We start from the raw sequence: 22723 nt of genomic DNA, 5'->3' as shown, positions 1-22723 counted from the left end.
ACTATCTCCTTACATCTTGTGTATCAATCGCCTCAACCATTTTTGTTCTATTTCCAGTCTCAAGTAGGCGGAGGAAACAGAATCATGATAAAAACTGAACAGCAGGTTGTGCAGTGCATAGAGTGTGAGGCCTGTGGTCAGGAAGACCTAAATTCAAATCCAGTCTCAGACACTAGCTTAGTTGCATGACCCTGAAAAAGCCACTGTCTCTCCAAGAAAAACCACATTACTATTTATGAAATTGTTTTCAAAGAGTACGTAATGATAGCTAAGAAAGATGTCCACATGCCAAAGCATGATGAGCTGGTAGATAAGAATATGTGCAACTTCTCTGTCATGAAGACCACCTAGTCTCCAAAATCCCATGACCATCTTAAGGAAGGGTCCACATGGAGACTTTTCTCTTCTTATCTTACCATTGAGGGCATTCAATGAAGCCAGGAAGAAGTTAACCTGTCCCATTAGAATAGGCCTGCTCTGCTTCACAGATGGCATCCAGAGACAAGAAGGACAAAGGTATAAATGTCTGGAGGCTGGACTGCCTGCTTTGCCTCCTGGGATGAAGCTAACAGAGACACATACAAACGAAGTACTGCTCACATTGGTGCTGATAAGAAGGATAAAACTGATGTTAGACCAACAGCACAACCTTTAAGACATCTAAATAATTGAAGAAATACTAACAGCTAACAGGTAGATTGCATCAATATAATAAAAATTACAATGGTGACTAAATTAATGTACTTATTCAATTACCATAACAATCAAACTACCAAAGGATTATTTTATAGAACTAGGGAAAAATATATCAAAAAACTACTAAGAGAATCAAAAGATCAAGAATACTAAGGGAAGTCATGAAAAAAAGTGGAAAGGAAGGGAACAGAGCAGTACCAGATCTCAAACTATACTATGAAGCCATAAACAATTTGGTACTCTGTAATAAACAGAGAAGTTGATCAGTGCAACAGATTAGCCACACAATATATTTAAACAAATGAACATAGTAGTAGATATTTGTTTTGATTAATTACATATATTTGCACTAATTTTTTTCTTGCTTTCTCAATGGGTAGGGAAAGTAGAAGGGGAGAGAGAGAATTCAAAATTGAAAATAAAATTGAATTGAATTTTTAAAAAAAGAAATATTTTGATTTTCAATTACTAGTTTAAGTAATTCAGGGTTAGATAATTTTAAAATGAATGTTATATTTTCCTTATTATTTTTATGAACTTTTACCTTAGCTCTAATAAGTGGTGGTTTGACATCTGACTCAGGGGTAAGTCTCAGATAAACAATAAGTCTTTTCCTGGATGTTAAAATAAACTTCCTGATCTGTTCATTCTTTATGGCATTATTGATGTTCACAATGTCTAACTGCTACTAATTTTTCTGTCAGGGAAAGCATCCATGATATAAATACATCAGACTTCTTTTTTTGGTCTCTCGTTTATTTTTCCAGAGCTGTACTTTCTGAAGTATTTTCTCTTTCTTCACATTTTCTCACTTTTTTCATGAAATCAACAAGAATCAGAGTGCACATTGATTTTACTTTATCAAGTTCTTCATAGAATTTTATTTGATCCTGTATCAACTCAGCATATGCTACATTTATTTTCATGGTGGTCTTTTAAAATACTTCTTATTAATATTGCAAAAAATATGACCAAATATCCCATGAATTAAGGTTTTTGTAGCTCCTAGAAAAATCATAGAAATTTGCCTCTCCAAGGAATACCTATGTACCATTTTTTCATTTAGCAGCAACTACCTCCTTTCTTCTGGTTTCATTAATAGCAATAATGTTAATGTTAATATGATCCAGCTCCTTCTCCTATATGTCCATTCACTGATCATTGGACAAGAATCTCACATTTAAAGAAAAAATGATAGAAGAAAAGAAGGAAGGAAGGAAGGAAGGAAGGAAGGAAGGAAGGAAGGAAGGAAGGAAGGAAGGAAGGAAGGAAGGAAGGAAGGAAGGAAGGAAAGAATCTAAAAATGATATACCAGTGAACTTGACTTCAATTCCTGGCAAGAGTGTAGAATATATTTTTAAGTGGATAGATGGTTAGTGAACAATTAACACAAAAAAAGCAGAGATCAAAAAACCATGATCATGATGGTATCCCAGGTTAACCTAATTTCCTTTTTGATAAAATTATTAGAGTGGTAGATCAGCAAAATGTTATAGAAATAGTTTACCTCTGTAGTTTACCTGCAAAGGATTAGTCAAATTATCTCATTCTGTTCTTGTGAATCATATGGAGAGATAAGGGTTGAGCTAAGTGAAGTAAGTTATGTGAATTCAGAACTGATTGAATCCAAGTCTAGAGTATCACTAATGGATAAATTTAAATTAGAAGAAGGTCTATAATAGAGTGTTTTGTTGATCTGTCTTTAGTCTTATATTACAAAACATGTTTTTAAACTTCTTTCTTATTCTTATAAACTTGACCAACATGAGTATTTCTCTATACAAAGAAGAACAGAAAAGAAGACTGAACATGAAACCATGAATCTCCATTACATAAAGTTTGTTGGGTTGTGGGTCATGGTTTTTTTTTTTTTCATATATTTCTAATTTAATTGCCCTGCTTCTCAATGTCCACTTTGAAACTTCCTTCTCTCTTCTGTTTATTTTTCAGTTATTCATACATTCTCTTTTCTTTCTCATCTTTCATTTTTAATATTATTATCATTACTTTCCTACTCTGTCCAATTCTTTCTCCCACCAGAAAGGAAATAAAAGACAAAATACATCCACATATTGATTATGTCTTAGTTATCTCATTCTGCAAATTTAGCCCCTCACTTCTCTGCTAAGAGGTGGGAAGCATGATTCATCATCAGTCTTATGGAGTTGTAATTGGATATTTCATTGGGCGTAACCTAGTTTTAGCATTACTAAGTCAAAGGGCATGTATAAGTAAGTGAATCCAGAATGGTTGGTCTACTTCACAGTTCCATCAACAATGTAGTCTGTTTGCCCTGCCACAGTCCATACAAAAATTTTCATCTTCTTTTTTTGTTGTCTGTCAATTAGATGGATGTGAGATAGAACATCAGAGTTATTTTATTAGCTGTTATTAGTGAGATAGACTTTTTCACATGGTTATTGAGAGTTTGTCTTTCTTCATTTGAGAACTATCCATTCATATCCTTTAATTATTTACTTATTGGGGAGTGACTCTTGTTCTTAGACATTTCCAAGATATACATTCCCTACATATTTTGGATATTAAACTTTTATCAATGAAATATCTACAAAAAAATTTCCCTAGTCAATAGTTTTCCTTTTACTTCTAACTACTTTCATTTGGCTTGTATAAAAACTTTTCAATTTTACACATGCAAAATTGTTCTTTTTATCTCATGTGATATTCTTTATCCATTGTTTGGTCAAAAATTCTTCCTCTGTCCAAAGTTGCGAGAGTTATAGCATATTTTTCTCAGGTCCTCTAATTTCTTAATGATGTGGCATTTTATATCCAGGTCTTTTGTCTACTTGAATATATCACTTATTGTAATACAGAGTGTGAGATGTGATCTAAATATGATTTTTGCTGGACTACTTTCCAGATTTCCCAAAAGTGTTTGCCCAGTAATGAGTCCTTACCATAATAATTGTAATCCTTGACTTTTGAATACTGCACTAATACACAGTGTTCAACTGATTTTAGGTCCCGTATGCTGAACGTAATTATCACTTCTTATATTTTTAACCAGTCCCAAATTGTTTTGATTATTACTGCTTTGTAATATAATTCGAGATCTGAGGCGGCTAGGTTTGCTTCCTTCCCTCTTGTTTTTTTACTGTTTTCTCTGAGAATTTTGTTCTTTGCACCCTACAGATAAACTTTGTTATTATTTTTTCTTACCTCTATAAAGTAAACTTTTGATAAGTTTAATTTCAGTGGTACTGAATGTGTAATTTAGGTGGTATTGTCATTTGTATTTTATTGACACTGTATAGCCATAAACAATTAATATCTCTCCAATTATTTAGGTCTGCATTTCTATAAACAATATTTTGTAGTTGTAGTCTTGTAATTGCTGTGTGAGCCATGGTAGTTGAATTCCCTTATATTTTATATGGTGTATAACCATTTTGAGTGAATTTTTTTCTACTTCCATGTATATGAATTCCATAATGTCTTTATCTGATCATAATATTTTGTCATTGCAACTTTCCCTCTGTCTTATTACCCCTTACTTACACTGTTATTTATTCTCAACATAACTCCAGCCTAATGAATGACTCAAAAGTCATGATGTAGCTGGATGTGACCTTGACAGAATAAGAAAGGAGATGTTAAGAGTTTAATCCCCCAAACACCAAGGTGATGGGAGAAGGGGAAATTATGCTCCCAAAATGTTGGGGGATGTGTTAATATATATTGCTCTGTCTTGTGTGTGTGCACATTGCTATATGGTAATATATGTGTGTGTGTGTGTTAAGAGGTTAAGTAGAACTGGAATGCTAGTCACTGACCCCCTAAGAAATAAGAGAAAATGCCAGTGGGGATTAATTGGATGGCAGAGAAAAGAACCTGCATGATGGGGCCTACCTGTGTGTGTTCATCCTTCATTGCCAAAGAAGACTATGCCATCAGAGAAATGATGACATGACTTACACTTGACTTTGTTTTGAGTGAGGGAGGGTTGTGCAAGGTCACCAGCCTCACTTCTCCTCCAAAGCCATCTGAATCCCGTGACAAGATATTCATCAGGAAGACTGGAGATGATCCAGGATGAGGTAATTGGGATTAAGTGACTTGCCCAAGGTCACACAACTGGTGAGTGTCAAGTGTCTGAGGTGAGATTTGAACTCAGGTCTTTCTGACTCTTGTACTAGTGCTCTGTCCACTGCACTACCTAGCTGCTAGGGAAACTGAGAGGGCCTCTTTTCTCTTTTTTTTATCTTATAGTATTTCTCCTCCCTCCCCTTGTACATTATCACTATTTTCCTTATTTCTTTTTAATTTTTCCCTCTTCCCTTTTGTTTCCTTTTCATTTTTTTCATTTTGTTTTGTTTTGTTCTCTCTCTCTCTCTCTCTCTCTCTCTCTCTCTCTCTCTCTCTCTCTCTCTCTCTCTCTCTCTCTCTCTCTCTCTCTCTTTCTCTTTCTCCTCTAATTTCCCTATGACCTCAATTTCCAAGCTCACAAACCACCACATGCATGTTCACAGATCTTTCTCTTCTCTGTTTTGGTTTTAGTTAAGTTTTTCCTGTTTGGTCTAATTTTTCTGATCTTTTGTGTTTTGTATATCCCAAAAGAGTCTATGATGTCCCAGATTATTTCTAAATTCCCTTCACACTCTTAAAGTTGTATGTTTCTGAGTTTATTTACCTAATCATAACTTTTGTTCTTAGGTCCAAGATTTTGTGTGTGTAGTTTGCAGAAAATAACTCTAGATGGTGATCTTACTTTTGGCAGCACAGTCCAAACTGCCCTCTCTTCAAGAGAAATGAATAAGGAGGGATCTTAACAAAAAGTGCTTCTCAGAGGTTACAGGTGGACCCTCAGGCCTTTTTTTTCTTTTTTTTTTTTTTTTTACTCATTTGAGGAAAGTAGGGTTTAGAAAAGTAAAATAATTTGCCCTGGATCTCACAGATAATATGCAGCAAAACCAGGACTAGAATCCAGGTTCCTTGACTCTTGGAAAAGTGCTTTTTGACTACAATTTGTTTTTATGTTAAAAATCTTTATTTCCAAAATAATTACATAGTTTATATTATTTAACTTAGGTGGTAGAAATGTCACACCATATCTCTGTTCCTCAACAGAGGAGAATTAGGAATGAACTGGAAATACTGGATACCTGTTTTCTTCTTATATTTCTTACCTTGTTTGCCCCAACTCTCTTCTGAGGTTATATTAACAGTTGTCTGTCCATGACTTTGATAATCTATCTACATGCTAATACTTTCAGAATCTGCTAGGGAACTTTTAACAGTCAAATAAATTGCATCTAATGGAAATTTTTAGAGACTTTTTTTCCCCACTCAAAGAAAAAATTGAAATGTTAATCACAAAGAATTTATTAATTACTAGGTGCCAGGCACTATGCCAAGTGCTGAAAATATAAATTTAAGCAAAACAAAAATAGTCCCTTCCTCAAGAAGTTTACATTTTAAGGAGGGAAAATAACAAATGAAATGGGAGCCAAAAAAACAGGGAGTTGGGAGAGAAAGTGTCCAGGCAGGAGCAAGGCGATTAAACAACAAGGATGAAGGATAACTTGTCTGGGGCCATTTTCCAAAATGGAGATTTGGGTTCTTTGGGAAGAACTCAACAACGGAAAAAAGACCACATTTAAAATAAGTGTGTTTTTTTTTTTATTTTAAGACATTTAAAATAATATCTTTTTCTACAAGGTTTCCTCATAGTAGTCCCTAAATCTAACTTTTATTCTGATGATGAATATTATTTTTTCTCAAGCACGTGAGTAATAATGGCTGAACAAGTTGTGATATATGAGTGTAATGGAATATTGTTGTGCTATACGAAGTAATGAGCAGGCTGACTTCAGAAAAACCTGGGAAGACGTAGACAAACTGGTGCTAAGTGAAGTTTGCAGAACTAAGAGAACAGTGTGCACAGTAGTAGCCACAATGTGTGATTACTAGCTTTGATAGACTTAGTTCTTCAAAACAGTGAAAGTATCTAAGACAACTCCAAAAGACACATAATGGAAAATACCATCCACACCTAGAGAAAGAACTAAGGAGTCTGAATGTATATTGATGAATACTATATTCTACCTCTTTGTTGTTGTTGTTGTTGTTTCGTTTTGCTTTTTTTCTTGTGTTTCCTCCCATACATTCTAATTCTTATTTAAAACAGGACTAATGTGAAAATATACTTAATAAGAACATACATAGAGAAACTATATCAGATCACACACTGTCTTGGGGAAGGAGGATGGGAGGGAGGTAGACAAAATTTTAAAATCAGAAGCCTATTGAACAGGATGTTGAAAACTGAAAATTAATTAATTTTTTTAAATTAAAAGATAATAAGAGCAAGTACACAAGTTGACACATGAAAATTAAACTCAAATAGACGTGATTGTAAAGGAACAATCCTGGAACATCATATACCAAACCTCCCAATCCTTTGCCTACAATTAAATCAATGTTTACTTTGGGACTAAACTGCAGGATGGGAAGGTACATAAAGAAGACAAGGGATGAGAAAAGGAGAGAAAATGCTATATGCATTAATCAACTGACTGGTAAATGGTGAAGAGAAAATGACTTTTGTAGCTCCTTGGAAAAAAATGAGAGTTCATAGGAAAATGGACGAGGTGCCAAAGGAAGAGAAAGAAATAAGGTGAAAGAAAAGGTCATAAAGGCAAAGCCAAGATGACATAATAAAGGCAAAGACTCATCTGAGTTCTCCTTAATTTTCCCCCAAACAAATTTAAAATAATGCCAGAAAACAAATTCTGTAGCAGCAGAAACAAACAGACAAAAAGGATGGAGTGAAGCAATTTTCTAATGCAAGGCAGTTTAAAAGGTTGCCAGAAAAGATCTGTTTCATTGGGAGGAGAGTGCAGTCCAGTGAAGCCTGTACCAGTGCAGGGTATATACCAGCAAGCCAGTAGCAGCCCTTGAATTGGTAGGGGTGACTGTATCATGGGCATGGCTTCTAGAACCCTCAGTTCAACGATGGTCTGGGGATCAGACAAGTGATCATAAAGTGCTTATAGGAAAATTTTTGCTATCACTGTGTGCAGTAATCTGTATCATTGACTATATAGCATTCTAAGTTGCAGTCCTAAAAACCTGAAGCCTTGGCCAGAGCCCCTGCCCTGGAGGAGAAAGACCCAACGTTCACATAAAGTTCAAAATAAAGATATAGGCCAGCAAAATGAACAAAGAGGAACAAAAGAATCTGACAATAGAAAGTCACTATGGTGACAAGGTAGATCAAATCTGAAATTCAAAAGAAGATAATAAAGTAAAAAACAAAAAAACTAAAGTCAAAGACACAAAAAAAGTGAACTGCTTCCAGAACCTTAAACAATTCCGGGAAGAGCTCACAAAAGATTTTTCAAATCTAATAAAAGATGTAGAGGAAAAATAGGAATAAAATGAGAGCAATGGAAGAAAATCACGAAAAAAGAATTAATAGGTGAAGGACGCAGAAAAATACCGAAGAAGAGAACGCCTTAAAAAACAGAATAGACCAAATGGTAAAGGACACAAAAAATACACTCAAGAGAAGAATGCCTTAAAAAGCAGAATTGGTCAGTCACAAAGACCTGCCCAAATATTCATTGAAGAGTAGTCATGAAAATGTAGTATTAACCAAATGGAGGGAAAAAAAGTTACAATTTCTCATTGAAGAAAATAATTCCTTAAAATTAGAATTGGGCAAATGGAAACTAATAAATCAGGAGACATAAAAAAATATCAAAAGAATGCAAAATTGAAGAAAATGTGAAGTATCTCATTGAAAAAGCAGCTGATCTGGGAAAGAGATCCCAGAGATACCCTTTAAGATTAATTGTACTACTTAAAAGTCATGATATAAAAAAAGATTAAAAAAAACTCCTAGGAATATTATAGCCAAATTCTAGAACTCCCAGGTCAAGGAGAAAATATTGGAAGCTGCAAGAAAGAAGCAATTCAAATACCAATGTCATATTTTTCATTAAAAAAAAAATCAGAGAACTGGGGGCAGAGCCAAGATGGCAGAGTAGAAAGACTGACTTGTAGAAGTTCCCCTACATAGCCCATAGAATACCTGTGAAAAATGACACTAAACAAATTCTGGAGCAGCAGAAGCCACAAAACGACAGAGTAAAGGAGATTTCCAGTCCAGGACAGTCTGGAAGGCTGAAAGGAAGGGTCTATCATACTGGACACTGAGTGGAGTACAGCCCAGCGTGGGCCACACAGCGTGGTAGGGACAGGAACCAGAACAGGCTTCAGGGAGACACTGGCCATGGAAGTTCCCAGATTGCTCAACCTACAAATGCCACAGGCAGCATCAAAGGTCAGTGAGAAAGCTCCTTCACATCAGGGAGAAGAGAAATCAGTCTGGACCATCGGCAATAGCCATGGCAGTGGCAGCATCCATTTTTGGAGCCCTCTGCCTAAAGTCCCTGGGGGAATTGAGGAGCTGATCTGAATTTCAGCCCTGGGGTGAGGAGAAGTGCTGGTGTGGTAGAGTTGGAGGCAGTTGTGTAGAGGGATTTCTACTCGCAGATTATGGGCAGAAAAGTTTTTGGTTACTCCCAGACCAGTGTGTAGGCCAGGACAGTAGTAACCTCGTCTCCCTTGATTGTGCCACCTTGGAGGAACAAAGAACTTACAGATCCCCACAGTATACCTGCCTCTTGACAAAGGACTCAAAAGTCAAGTAACTGGCTGGAAAAGTGCCCAAAAAAGGGGGAAAAGTAAGACCATAGAAAGTTATGTTCTTGATGAACAGGTATTTTCTTCCATCCTTTCAAGTTAGGAAGAACAATGCATGCTTTCAGGAGTCATTTCTGCATTCAAAACCTACAAAGAGCTCAAAAAGAAAGAGCTCAAAAAGGATTTTAAAAATGAAGTAAGAGAGGTCAAGGAAAAACTGGGAAGAGACGTGAGACTAATGCAAGAAAATCATGAAAATGGAGTCAACGCCTTTCTAAAGGATACCCCCAAAATGCTGAAGAAAAAACACCTTTAAAAATAGGCTACCTCAACTGGGTAAAGAGCTCCAAAAAGCCAATGAGGAGAAAAATGCTTTAAAAAGCAGAATTAGCCAAATGGAAAAGAAGGTGCAAAAGCTCACTGAAGAAAATAGTTCTTTAAAAATTATAAATGACTTTATGAGAATCCAAGAAACTACTAAACAAAACTAAATCAATGACAAAATAGAAGATAATGTGAAATTTCATTGGAAAAGCAACTGACCTGGAAAATAGAACCAGGAGAGACAATTTAAAAATTATGGGACTGCCTAAAAGTCATGACCAAAAACAAAAAAAAAAGTCTAGACATCACCTTTCATGAAATTATCAAGGAAAACGGTCCTTATATGCTAGAATCAGAAGACAAAATGAATATTGAAAGAATCCCCCAATCACTTCCTGAAAGCAATCTGAAAAGAGAAACACCTAGGAACATTGTAGCCAAATTTCAGAGTTCTCAGGTCAAGGAGAAAATTTTGCAAGCACCTAGAAAGAAACAATTTGAGTATTGTGGAAGTACAATCAGGATAATACAAGATCTAGCAGCTTCTACATTAAGAGATCGAAGGGCTTGGAATATGATATTCCAGAAGTCAAAGGAAATAGAATTAAAACCAAGAATCACTTACTCTGCAAAACTGAGTATAATACTTCAGGGGAAATGAATGGTCATTCAATGAAACAATGAACTTTCAAACATTCTTGAAGAAAAGACCAGAACTGAATAGAAAATGTGACTGTCAAACACAAGAATCAAGAGAATCATGAAAAGGTAAACAGGAAAGAGAAACCATAAAGAACTTTCTAATGTTGAACTGTTTACATTCCTATATGGAAAGATAATATTTGTAACTCTTGAAACTTTTCTCAGTATTTCGGTAGTTAAAGAGATTACACACACACACACACACACACACACACGTAGAAAAAGAGAGAGAGAGAGAGAGTGACAGAGACAGAGACAGAGAGAAAGAAAACACAGGGTGAGTTGAATAATAAGGGATGATATTTAAAAAATAAAATTAAGGGGTGAGAGAGGTGTATTTTGGGAGGAGAATGGAAGAAACTGAATGGAGCAAATTATGTCTCATAAAAGAGGCAAGAAAAAGCTTTTTCAATGGAGGGAAAAAAGGAGGAGTTAAGAGGGAAAAAACTGAAGCTTACTCTCTTCACATGTGGCTTAAGGAAGGAATAACATGCTCACTCAATTTGGTATGGGGGAAAATTTGGAACTCAAAATTTTGTGGAAATGAATGTTGAAAACTAAAAATAAATACATGAACATAAAAAATGGGAAGACTTTGCAATACGATATTCAAGAGAACAAAGGAGCTAGAATACAACCAAGAATCTTATTGGATACAAATGTGAGGCATTACATTGCTGGATGAAACCTGAACATTTATTGATATGGGTTAATTCTTTCCATCAAAGCTACTTATCTTTAATTTATAGGCTTGATGAATACATTCCTCAACGAAAACTTAAATGTCTTGCCCGTAGTCACCCAGATAACACGAACCAAATACATGACTTGAATCAAAGTATTATTAACTTCCTTCTCCCTTCTTTTCCTTGCCAATTAAAATTCACATAATTAGTTTGGAGAGCCAATATGATACACTAGAAAGAAAGCAGAATCTCGTGTTTTTGAGATGTGGGCTCAAATAGTGCTCAAACATCACTTACTTATATGAATTTTCTGGGCCTCACTTTCTCTTGAGGATATTATGCTAGGTGACTCCTGAGGTCTTTTCAGATTTAAGATTCTAGCTAGTAGGTATTTTGGGTCATCACGCAGGCATCCAACTTGCCAATAATACTCCCAGTTTTCTTCTCTATGCCATCAAGTCATTTGTAACAACTCTTAGAAGAGATATTTAGCTAATTCTGCAACCTGCAAATTATATGGCTTTTGGTCCTTTAAAAGGAAGATAAATATCTATGCATTTTCTCCATAAAGAGAGCAAAAAAGAGCATGGTCAAATACTTGACAAGGATCTGAGTATATCAGAGATTGTGCCCCTGATCTACTCAGTCTTGCACAACCTTCTGGGAAACGCCAGGCCTCTTACTGTTAGAAGCAATCATGAGACCATAGTTTCAGGCACTAGGCCTTTTTCTTCTTCAATGTATTCAAAGATTAAGCCTAATATCTAAGAGCTACGCAATATCTGGTTACATGTGTAGTGTAGGGACAGTTTCTGAGACTGAATCCTGCCATCTGTAAAAGAGACAAACAAACTTATTCTGAATCTGACTTTTCAGATCTCTCAGGTCCTGATCCACAAAAATTTTCGATCCCAAATGCTTATACTCATCCGCCTTCACCTCTGCTAATTGAGAGAAATCACACGTGCCACACTTCATCATTGCAAGATCCTCTGCATCCTATTACAAATCAAATGATGTTTCATTGTTCTTTGGGTAACACAAACCTGATTCAGAAAGAAAAAAACTGCCAAGGTGGGGTAAAAAAAGTCCTTCCCATGTAACTAGACTGGAAGGAAAGAGTTAAAGAGTGGTAACTTTTAATACCTGGTGGAAATAGAAACCCACATACAAAGCATTCTGTTCTTAAAGTACAGGAAGTGGGGGGATGATTCTATCAGATGGTAATAGGTAGAGACAAAGAAGTTTAGGAGATGGACAGGTAATAATGTGTGCTTTATGGGGAGAGAAATAGTACCAGTAGCTGAGTGCCTGAATATTTTCACAAGATATTTTGCATCACTGATGTTTGTCTCCAAGAGTGTTGAAGATGTCATCTAGTATTGGAGGAGATATCATGTCATTTGTTTTCAAAGACGACTGATGTTGCATTATAAGAGTCAGGATACTATATATTCAGTTATGACTGAAAAGTCCAACGTGAATTCAGAAGGGAGTACCACAGATGTCACAGAAGCGGTCCATTAGAACACTTAGTGTGGAAGTGGCTCTGGATATGCACCAAGCATGTTCAGGAAAACAGTGTGTGTGTGTGTGTGTGTGTGTGTGTGTGTGTGTGTGCGTGTGTGTGCGTGTGTGTGCGTTTGTGTTTGACCACCAGGTGGGATCCCTGTGGGCTGAGTTAAGTAGACCAGGATTTAGGAGAAGCAAGCAGAATACTTTTAGGGGAACCTTTTTTGTCTCTTTCTTACTGCCATGAGGTGAGGAACAGGGTCCTTAAAAGGGTGGCTATGGAGATAGTACCCTAGTAGAAGTTCCAGGGCAGAAAAGAATGCTTGTGTTTCCTCACAGACTACAGCACAGGCCATGAGAGGAGCAAACCCCTCTCACTTGGCTTTGTCACTTTGAAGAAACTGAAAACTTACAGATCCCTAGAGATATCTTAGGGAACAGCTGCACAAAACCTCTGAAGAATGGGATAGTTTCCCCCCAATTGACAAACGAATCAAAAGTCAAGTAATTGGCTCACAAAATGCCCAAAAGTGGGGGGAAAGACTATAGAATGTTATTTTCTTGTTGAAAAGGTATCTTCTTCCATCGTTTTAGATGACAAAGATCAAAGCATACAGTTGGAGGAAGAGAGCAAGGCCAAGACTCCTACATCCAGAGCCTCAAAAAAAAAAAAAAAAGAAATTATTTCAAAACCACCATGGAAGACCTCAAAAAGGATTTTGAAAATACACTAAGAGAAGTGGAGGAAAAATTGGGAAGAGAAGTGAGAATGATGCGAGAAAAATCATGAAAAATGAGTCGACCTTGCTAAGGGAGACTCCCCCCCCCCAAAAAAATGCTGAAGAAAATAACACCTTTCAAAAGAAACTAATCCAAATGCCAAAAGAGATCCAAAAAGTTAAGGAAGAGAACACCTTAAAAGGGAGAAGGAGGGATGGAGCCAAGATGGCAGAGTAGAAAGATGCACATTTTCTAGCTCTTCCCCATTACCTACAAAATACCTGTAAAGAATGAATCTCAACAAATTCTAGAGCAGCAGAAGCCACAAAATGACGGAGTGGAGGAGATCGCCAGGCCAGGATAATTTGGAAGGACGATGGGAAAGGTTTATCGCACCAGATGTGGAGCAGAGCACAGCCCAGGCTTGGCCTAGTGGTGCCAGGAGAAGCAGTACCAGAGCAGGCCTCAGGGGTGGAATCCCCAGTAGCAGGGGAGGTTCACAGATCCCTCAGGCGCCAAAGACACTTCAAAGGTCAGTGAGAGAGATTTTTCACCTCCATGGCAAGGGAGCAGGGTCCTTCTGTAGCCCCAGCTCCAGGCAGCACCCGCAGCAGCAGGCAGTGGCCTCTGTACTGGCCATGGCAGGCAGAAGTCAGCCTCCATTGTTAGAGTGGCAGCTTAAAGCCTCTGGGGGATTTGAGGAGCTGATCTGAATCTCAGCCACAAGCCATGCCAGGGAGTAAACTCCTCTCCCTTGATTGTGCTACCTTGGAGGAACTGAGAACTTACAGGTCCACAGAGTATACCAAACTCTTGACAAAGGATCCAAAAGTCAAGTAACTGGTTGGGAAAATGCCCAAAAAGGGGAAAAAAATAAGACTATAGAAGGTTATTTTCTTGGTAAACAGGTATTCTCTCCCATCTTTTCAGATGAGGAAGAACAATGCTTACCATCAGGGGAAGACATAAAAATCAAGATTTCTGCATTCATAACCTCCAAAATAAATATGCAATTGTCCCAGCCCATGGAAGAGCTCAAAAAGGATTTTGAAAATCAAGTGAGAGAGGTGGAGGAAAAACTGGGAAGAGAAATGAGAGCGATGCAAGAAAATCCTGAAAAGGGAGTCAACAGCTTGCTAAAGGAGACTCAAAAAAATTCTGAGGAAAATAACACCTTTAAAACTAGGCTAACTCAATTGTCGAAAGAGCTCCAAAAAGCCAATGAGGAGAAGAATGCTTTAAAAAGCAGAATTAGCCAAATGGAAAAGGAGGTGCAAAAGCTCACTGAAGAAAATAGTTCTTTAAAAATTAGAGTGGAAAAAATGGAAGCTATTGACTTGATGAGAAACCAAGAAATTACAAAATCAAAGCAAAAGAATGAAAAAATAGAAATTAATGTGAAATATCTCATTGGAAAAACAAGTGACCTGCAAAATAGATCCAGGAGAGGCAATTTAAAAATTATGGGACTACATGAAAGCCATGATCAAAAAAAAGAGCTTAACATCCTTTGAAGATGACTGAGTGAGAGCAATGACTCACCTAAGCTCTTAGACAAACTCCTTCAGATACTTTTAAAAAGAGAATCTGACCAAATTTTGGAGGTGAAGAGTTCAATAGGAGACAGACTGTGCCAGATACAGATCCCAGGACAGACTGGAAGGTCAATGGGAAGGATCTGTTCTGCGGGGGTGAGCCCACAGCACACAATTCAGTGCGTCCCGCAGCAGTGTGGCCAAGTGGGAAAACCTTGGGGCAGCCACAGAGAGCAGAAGTATGGCAGAAAGACAGAGTGGCAGCCCAGGGTGGGAGACCAGAAGAGCCGAGAAAGTGACAGCTGCTGAGCACCAGATATCACCCACAGCAGCTCCTGAGACACAGATTATAATCATAATTGTGAATGTGAATGGAATGAACTCTCCCATAAAACGGAGATGGATAGTAGAATGAATTAAAAGCCATAATGCAACAATATGTTGTTTACAAGAAACGCATTTGAAATTGGGAGATACACACAGGGTAAAGGTAAAAGGTTGGAGCAGAATGTATTGTGCTTTAGCTGATGTAAGAAAAACAGGGGTAGCCATCCTAATCTCAGACAAAGCAAAAGAAGAAATAGATCTAATCAAAAGAGATAAGGAAGGAAACTATATCCTGCTAAAAGGCACAATAGACAATGAAGCAATATCATTGCTAAACATGTATGCTCCCAGTGGTGTAGCATCCAAATTCTTAGAGTAGAGGTTGGGGGAGTTTAAGGAAGAAATAGACAGTAAAATTATACTAGTGGGGGACCTCAACCTCCCCCTCTCTGAACTTCATACATCTAACCTCAAAATAAATAACAAAGAGTTTAAGGAGGTAAGCCAATCTCTGGATAAGGTAGATATGATAGATCTTTGGAGAAAATTGAATAGGAATAGAAAGGAATATACCTTTTTCTCACCAGTATATGCCACATGTACAAAAATTGATCATATTTTTGGGCATAAAAACCTCACAATCCACTGCAGAAAGGCAAATATAATCAGTGTATCCTTCTCAGATCATAATTCAATTAAAATTGTATGTAATAAAAGGCCATGGAAAGATAAAACAAAAATTAATTGGAAACTAAATAATCTAATCCTAAAGAAGGAGTGGGTTAAACAACAAATCACAGAAACAATCAACAACTTCATTCAAGAGAATGACAATAATGAGACAACCTACCAAATCCTATGGGATACTGCAAAAGCAGTTCTCAGGAGAAATTTTATATCTTTGAATGCCTACATGAATAAAATAGAGAAAGAGGAGATCAGTAACTTGGACATGCAGCTGAAAAACCTAGAAAAAGACCAAAATTGAAAATCCTCAAGTAATATCAAATTAGAAATATTGCAAAGCAAAGGAGTGACTAATAAAATTGAAATTAAGAAAACTATTGAATTAATAAATAAAACCAATAGTTAGTTTTATGAAAAAGCTAATGCAATTGACAAACCTTTGGTCAATCTGATTTAAAAAAGAAAAAAGAAGAAAACCAAATTGTTAATACCAAAAATGGAAGGGGTGAACTCACCTGCCATGAGGAGGATATTAAAACAATAATTAGAAATTACTTTGCCCAACTTTATGCCTACAAATTCGACAATCTAAATGAGATGGATGAGTTTAAAAAGAAAAAACACAAATTGCCCAGATTAAGAGGAGAGGAAGTTGAATACTTAAAAAAACCCATCTTAGAAAAAGAAATTGAACAAGCCATCAATGAACTCCCTATTAAAAAATCTCCAGGACCAGATGGATTTACAAGTGAATTTTATCAAACATTTAAAGAAGAGTTCATTCGAATACTATATAGAATATTTTTGAAAAATGGGGAAGGAGTCCTCCCAAATTATTTTTATGATGCAAATATGGTTTTGATTCCTAAACCAGGAAGAGACAAAACAAAGAAAGAAAATTATAGACCAATTTCTTTAATGAATATCGATGCAAAAATTTTAAATAACATTTTAGCAAAAAGAATACAGCATCTTATCATGAGAATAATACATTATCATAAGGTAGGATTCATACCCAGAATGCAGGCTTGGTTCAATATTAGGAAAACTATTAGCATTATCAATCACATAAACAACAAAACTAACAGAAACCACACGATCATCTCAATAGATGTAGAAAAAGCTTTTGACAAAATATAATATCCATTCCTATTAAAGACGCTGGAAAACATAGGAATAAAGGGAACTTTCCATAAAATAATAGGCAGTATCTACGTAAAACCTTCAGCAAGCATTATATGCAATGGAGGTAAGCTAGATGTATTTCCAAAAAGATCAGGGGTGAAACAACCATGTCATTATCACCACTATTATTCAATATGGTACTAGAAACGTTAGCTGTAGCAATTAGACAAGATAAAGAAGTTGAAGAAATTAGAACAGACAAAGAAGAAACTAAGTTATCACTCCTTGCAGATGGTATGATGATATACTTAGAGAATCCCAGAGATTCAAGTAAAAAACTGCTTGAAATAATAAACAACTTTGAGAAAGTTGCAGGTTACAAAATGAATCCCCACAAATTTTCTGCATACCTATATATTAGCAAAAATGGCCAACAGCAAGAGTTAGAAAGAGAAATCTCACTTAAAGCTAGGGTAGACACTATAAAATATTTGGGTGTCTACCTGCCATAAAAAACCCAGAGAGTATATGAACAAAATTACAAGACACTTTTGCGCAAATGAAGTCAGACCTAAGTAAGTGGAAAAACATCAGTTGCTTTTGGGTGGACTGAGCCAATAAAATAAAATTGACAATTCTACCTAAATTTATTCACTTGTTTTGTGCCACACCAATTAAACTATCAGATAATGAATTTCTAGAGCTGGATAAAATAATATCAAAATTCATCTGGAGGAACAAAAAGTCCAGAATATCAAAGGTACTAATGAAAAGAAATGCTAGGGAAGGTGGCCTAGCTCTACCAGATCTCAAATTGTATCATGAAGCAGCACTTATCAAAACCAGTTGGTACTGGCTAAGAAACAGTATGGTAGATAAATGTAATATGCTCCATAGTCAAGACACAGTAGGCAATGACTATAGCAATCTACTGTTTGATAAATCCACGGACCTCAACTTCTGGGATAAGAACTCACTGTTCGACAAAAATTGCTGGGAAAAGTGGATAAAAGTGTGGAGGAAACTAGGCATAGACCAATGCCTGACACCATACACCGGAATAAAGTCCAAATGAGTACACGATCTAGGTATAAAGATTCATACTATGGACAAATTGGAGGAGCAAGGAATAGTGTACTTGTCAGATTTATGTAGAAGGAAAGAATTTTTGACTAAAGAAGAGTTAGAAAACATTATGAAGTGCAACGCAGATAATTTTCACTACATTAAACTGAAAAGTTGTTGCACAACCAAACCCAATGAAACCAAAATTAGGAGGGATGTAGTATATTGTGAAAAAAAAAAATTACAGCTAATCTCTGGGATAAAGGCCTCATTGCTCCAGTATATAGAGAACTGAGTCAAATGTACAACAACACAAGTCATTCCCCAATTGATAAATGTTGAAAGGATATGAACAGGCAGTTTTCAGAAGAAGAAATTAAAGATATCTATAGTCATTTTAAAAAATGCCCTAAATCACTTTTAATTAGAGAGATGCAAATCAAAACAACCCTGAGGTACCACATCACACCTATCAGATTGACAAACATGACACAACAGGTAGATGATAAATGTTGGCGAGGTTGTGGGAGAGTTGGAACACTAATTCATTGTTGGTGAAGCTGTGAGTTCATCCAACCATTCTGGAGAGCAGTTTGGAACTCTGCCCAAAGGGCTATGAAAATGTGCATAGCCTTTGACCTAGCAATATCGCTACTAGGACTGTACCCCCAAGAGATCACAAAAGTGGGAAAGGGTCCCACATGTACCAAAATATTTATAGCAGCACTCTGTGTAGTTGCCAAAAACTGGAAATCAAGGGGATGCCCATCAATTGGGGAATGGCTGAATAAATTATGGTATATGAATGTAATGGAGTACTATTGCAGTATAAGAAATGAAGAACAAGAAGACTTCAGAGAGGTCTGGAAAGACTTATATGATCTGATGTTGAGTGAAAGGAGCAGAACCAGGAGAGATTTGTGCATAGCAACGATAACATTCTGTGAGAGCTTTTTGTCGGGTAGACTTGGAACTTCATAGCAATGCAAGGACTTAAAAAACATTCACAGTGATCTAACTCAAAATGCCCTCCATATCCAGAGAAAGAACTATGGAAGTCAGTTGCAAAATGTAGCAGACCATTTTTTTTTTCTGCGTCTGTGTATTAAGTTTTGGGTTGTTATATGATTTCTCCTATTCATTTTAGTTCTTCTACACAGCATGACTAAACAGAAAATGTATTTAATAGGAATGTAAGTATAGATCCTATATAGAAATGTATTCCAACTCGAGGAGACAGAGGAGAGGTGTGGGTAAGTAGGAGCAAAAAAATCTAAATTATATGGTAGTGATTGTAGAACTCTAAAAATAAGTAAATAAATAAGAGCCTAGACATCACCTTTCATGAAATTATCAAAGAAAATTGTCCTGATATTCTAGAACCAGAGGGTAAACAAATATTGAAAGAATCCGCCAATCACCTCCTGAAAGAGATCCAAAAAGATCAACTCCTAGGAATATTGTAGTCAATTTCCAGTATTCCCAGGTCAAGGAGAAAATATTTCAAGAAGCTAGAAAGAAACAGTTTGAGTATTGTGGAAATACAACCAGTATAACACAAGACCTAGCAGCTTCTATGTTGAGGGATCAAAGGGCTTGGAATACGATATTCTTGAAATCAAAAGAACTAGGATTAAAACCAAGAATCACCTACCCTGAAAAACTGAGTATAGTACTTCAGGGTAAAAATGGTCATGTAATGAATAGAGGACGTTCAAGCACTCTTGATGGAAAGATCAGAGCTGAAAACCAAATTTGACTTTCAAACTCAAGAATCAAGAGAAGCATGAAATGGTAAATAGGAAAGAGAAATCACAAAGGACTTACTAAAGTTGAACTGTTTACATTCCTACATGGAAAGACAATATTTGTAACTCTTGAAACTATTCCCAATATCTGGGTAGTTGGAGGGATTACACACACACACACACACACACACACACACACACACACGTGTGTGTGTGTGTGTGTGTGTGTGTGTGTGTGTGTGTGTAGAGACAGCACAGGTTGAGTTGAATAGTAAGGGGTCATATGTAAAAAATAAAATTAAGGCGTGAGAGAAGAATATTTTGGGAGGAGAAAGGAAGAAATGAAATCGGGCAAATTCTCTCTCATAGATGAGGCAAGAAAAAGCTTTTCCAATGGAGGGGAAAAGGGGGAAGGTGAGAGGGAAAAAGTGAAGCTTACTCTTATCACATTTGGCTCAGGGAAGGAATAACATGCACACTCGATTTGGTATGAAAATTTTTCTTACAGTTCTGGAAAGCAGGGCAGAAGGGAATAAGTAGGGGGCATGGATGATGGAAGACAGGGCAGGGAGAAGGGAGCAATTAGAAGTAAGCACTCTTGGGGAGGGAAAAGGTCAAAACAGAGAATAGAAGAAATGGGGGGCAGGGTAGGATGGAGGGAAATATAGTTAGTCTTACACAACATGACTATTATGGAAGTCATTTGCAAAACTACACATATATAGCCTAGAGTGAATTGCCTGCCTGCTCAGTGGGGATGGGTGGAGAAGGAGGAAGGAAGAGTAGCTGGAATTTAAAGTTTTAGGAACAAATGTTGTGAATTGTTTTTGCATACAGCTGGGAAATAAGAAATGCAAGTGATGAGGTGTAGAAATTCATCTTGCACTACAGGACAAAAAAAAAGATAAGAATAAAGAAGGGTGTTAGAAGGGAGGGCTCGTTGGTAGAAGGGGCAATCAGAATGCTAGGCGTCTTGGGATGGGGGCGGGGAGAGACGGGAAGAAAATTTGGAACTCACAATTTTGTGGAAATGAATGTTGAAAACTTAAAATAAATAAATAAATTTATTAATTAAAAAAGGCAGTAAGAGACCCAAATGCCCACCGAATAAAATAATTCTTAAAAATTAGAATGAAATAAATGGATGCTAATGACTTGATGAGAAATAAAGAAATTATAAAATAAAACCAAAAGGATGAAAATATAGAAGATAATGTAAAATATCTCATTGGAAAAACAGCTGACCTGGAAAATAGATCCAGGAGAGATAGTTGTAAAATTATTGATCTATCGAAATCCATGATGTAAAACGAGACTAGCACAAGTTAATGTCAGGAAAAGAGGCTGGATCCACTATTATGCAGACTGTGAATGCTTTAAAATACTTCAATGAAATCAAACCTCCCTTCATTCACTATGATTTCAAACCAGGAAATATTCTTCTAGTAAATGGTACAGTATGTGGAGAAATAAAGATCACTTATTTCCGTCTTTCTAAGATAATGGATGAAAATACTTACAATTCAGTTGATGGTATAGAGCTGGTACTTACTGGTATTTGCCATCAGAGTGCTTTGTGGTTGGGAAGGAACCATCAAAGATCTCCAAAAATGTTGATGTCTGGTCATTTGGGGTGATCTTCTACCATTGTCTTTATGGAAGGAATCCTTTTGGTCATAAGCGATCACAGAAAGACACTCTGCAAGAGAATACTATCTTTAAAGCTACTGACCTTCAGTTCCCTCCAAAGCCAGCTGTGACACCTGAATTAAAAGCATTTATCTAGCCCTGCCTGGCTTACTTAAAAGAGGATCACATTGAAGTCCAGCAGCTGGCATGTAACTCCTATTTACTTCCTCACATCCCAAAATCAGTTTCCAAGAGCATCTCTGCTGCAGCTGCAATTGCATCAACTTCTGGGGCATCTAATAACAGCTCTTCAAACTGAGATAGACTCCTAGGCCAAAGACTGTGCAACACAAATGGACAAATGCCATTCAGCAGTGAATTCGGAGAATAACGAATCTGAGTGGATTTCATGAAGCTTGTATCAGGTGCTTTTGTTCTTGCTTTTTTCCCATCCTTAGAACATGACAGCATCAGTTCTCACTGAGAAGAAACCTTGGGCAGTGCCAGCCAAGCCCTGCTGGAATAAACCCTGAGATTCCCACGGCACTGGCTGCTCTGAGTAAGGGGAAAAAAACAAAAACTAACTGAATCCATGTAGTGTGACTCAGTACACGCAGACTCAGGGAGTCCCTGCTGCAGCACTTCTGATGAAGACTGCGAACTTTTCAAATACAGAGTGGGCTAGTCCAGTGTCTATATTTAAACTTGTTCTTTTCTTTTAATAAAATTTAGGTAACATCTCCCGAAGAGTTCACAGCAGAAAGGCTCAGTTGGGGATGATGTTTGAAATCAAAGGAAAAAAAGTTGCTATGACTCATTGATGGCACTAGGGTTAGTGGTCTCTCCCTCCCTCCTACCCCAAATAATTTCAGCTTTTAAAGACCTACAGCTTCCCTAGTTGCTTTTTCATTTTTGAAAAAAAAAAATGGTCACAAAGTGAAACCTGTATTAGCAGATACGGGGAAATGTCCATTCCAGTCAAATGCAGCTTTCTCCTCTTCCATCTGGCCTCCTGTTAACAATTGTTTCCCTCATCTTAGTAGGGAAACAGTTGGATGGGAGAATGGAGATGTGTGACTTTTTTCTATTAGACAAGGAATAAGGTTAGAAGACTGCAACTAGAAGTTTCTCTAGGTTTTCAGCTATTTCTTCACAATTTAAACACTTGAAGGTTGTCCCTTTTAATTAATTTGAAGTACCATTTTTTTAAAATAAAGGTTTGGGACGCAGAGTCAAGATGGCGGAGTAGAAAGACGCACATCCACATAGCTCCGAACCCACAACCCATAGAACG

General features: G+C 36.8%; 1 pseudogene; it reads left to right on the top strand.

Moving 5' to 3' along the window:
• The first annotated feature begins 522 nt into the window (after positions 1-522).
• On the top strand, positions 523-21748 carry LOC140516914 (serine/threonine-protein kinase tousled-like 2 pseudogene; annotated as a pseudogene).
• The last annotated feature ends 975 nt before the right edge of the window (positions 21749-22723 follow it).

The sequence above is a fragment of the Notamacropus eugenii genome, assembly GCF_028372415.1.
Source record: "Notamacropus eugenii isolate mMacEug1 chromosome 2 unlocalized genomic scaffold, mMacEug1.pri_v2 SUPER_2_unloc_1, whole genome shotgun sequence".
Classification (NCBI taxonomy): Eukaryota; Metazoa; Chordata; class Mammalia; order Diprotodontia; family Macropodidae; genus Notamacropus; species Notamacropus eugenii.
The sequence above is the reverse complement of the archived record's forward strand: the minus strand, read 5'-3'. Positions and strand labels throughout refer to the sequence as shown.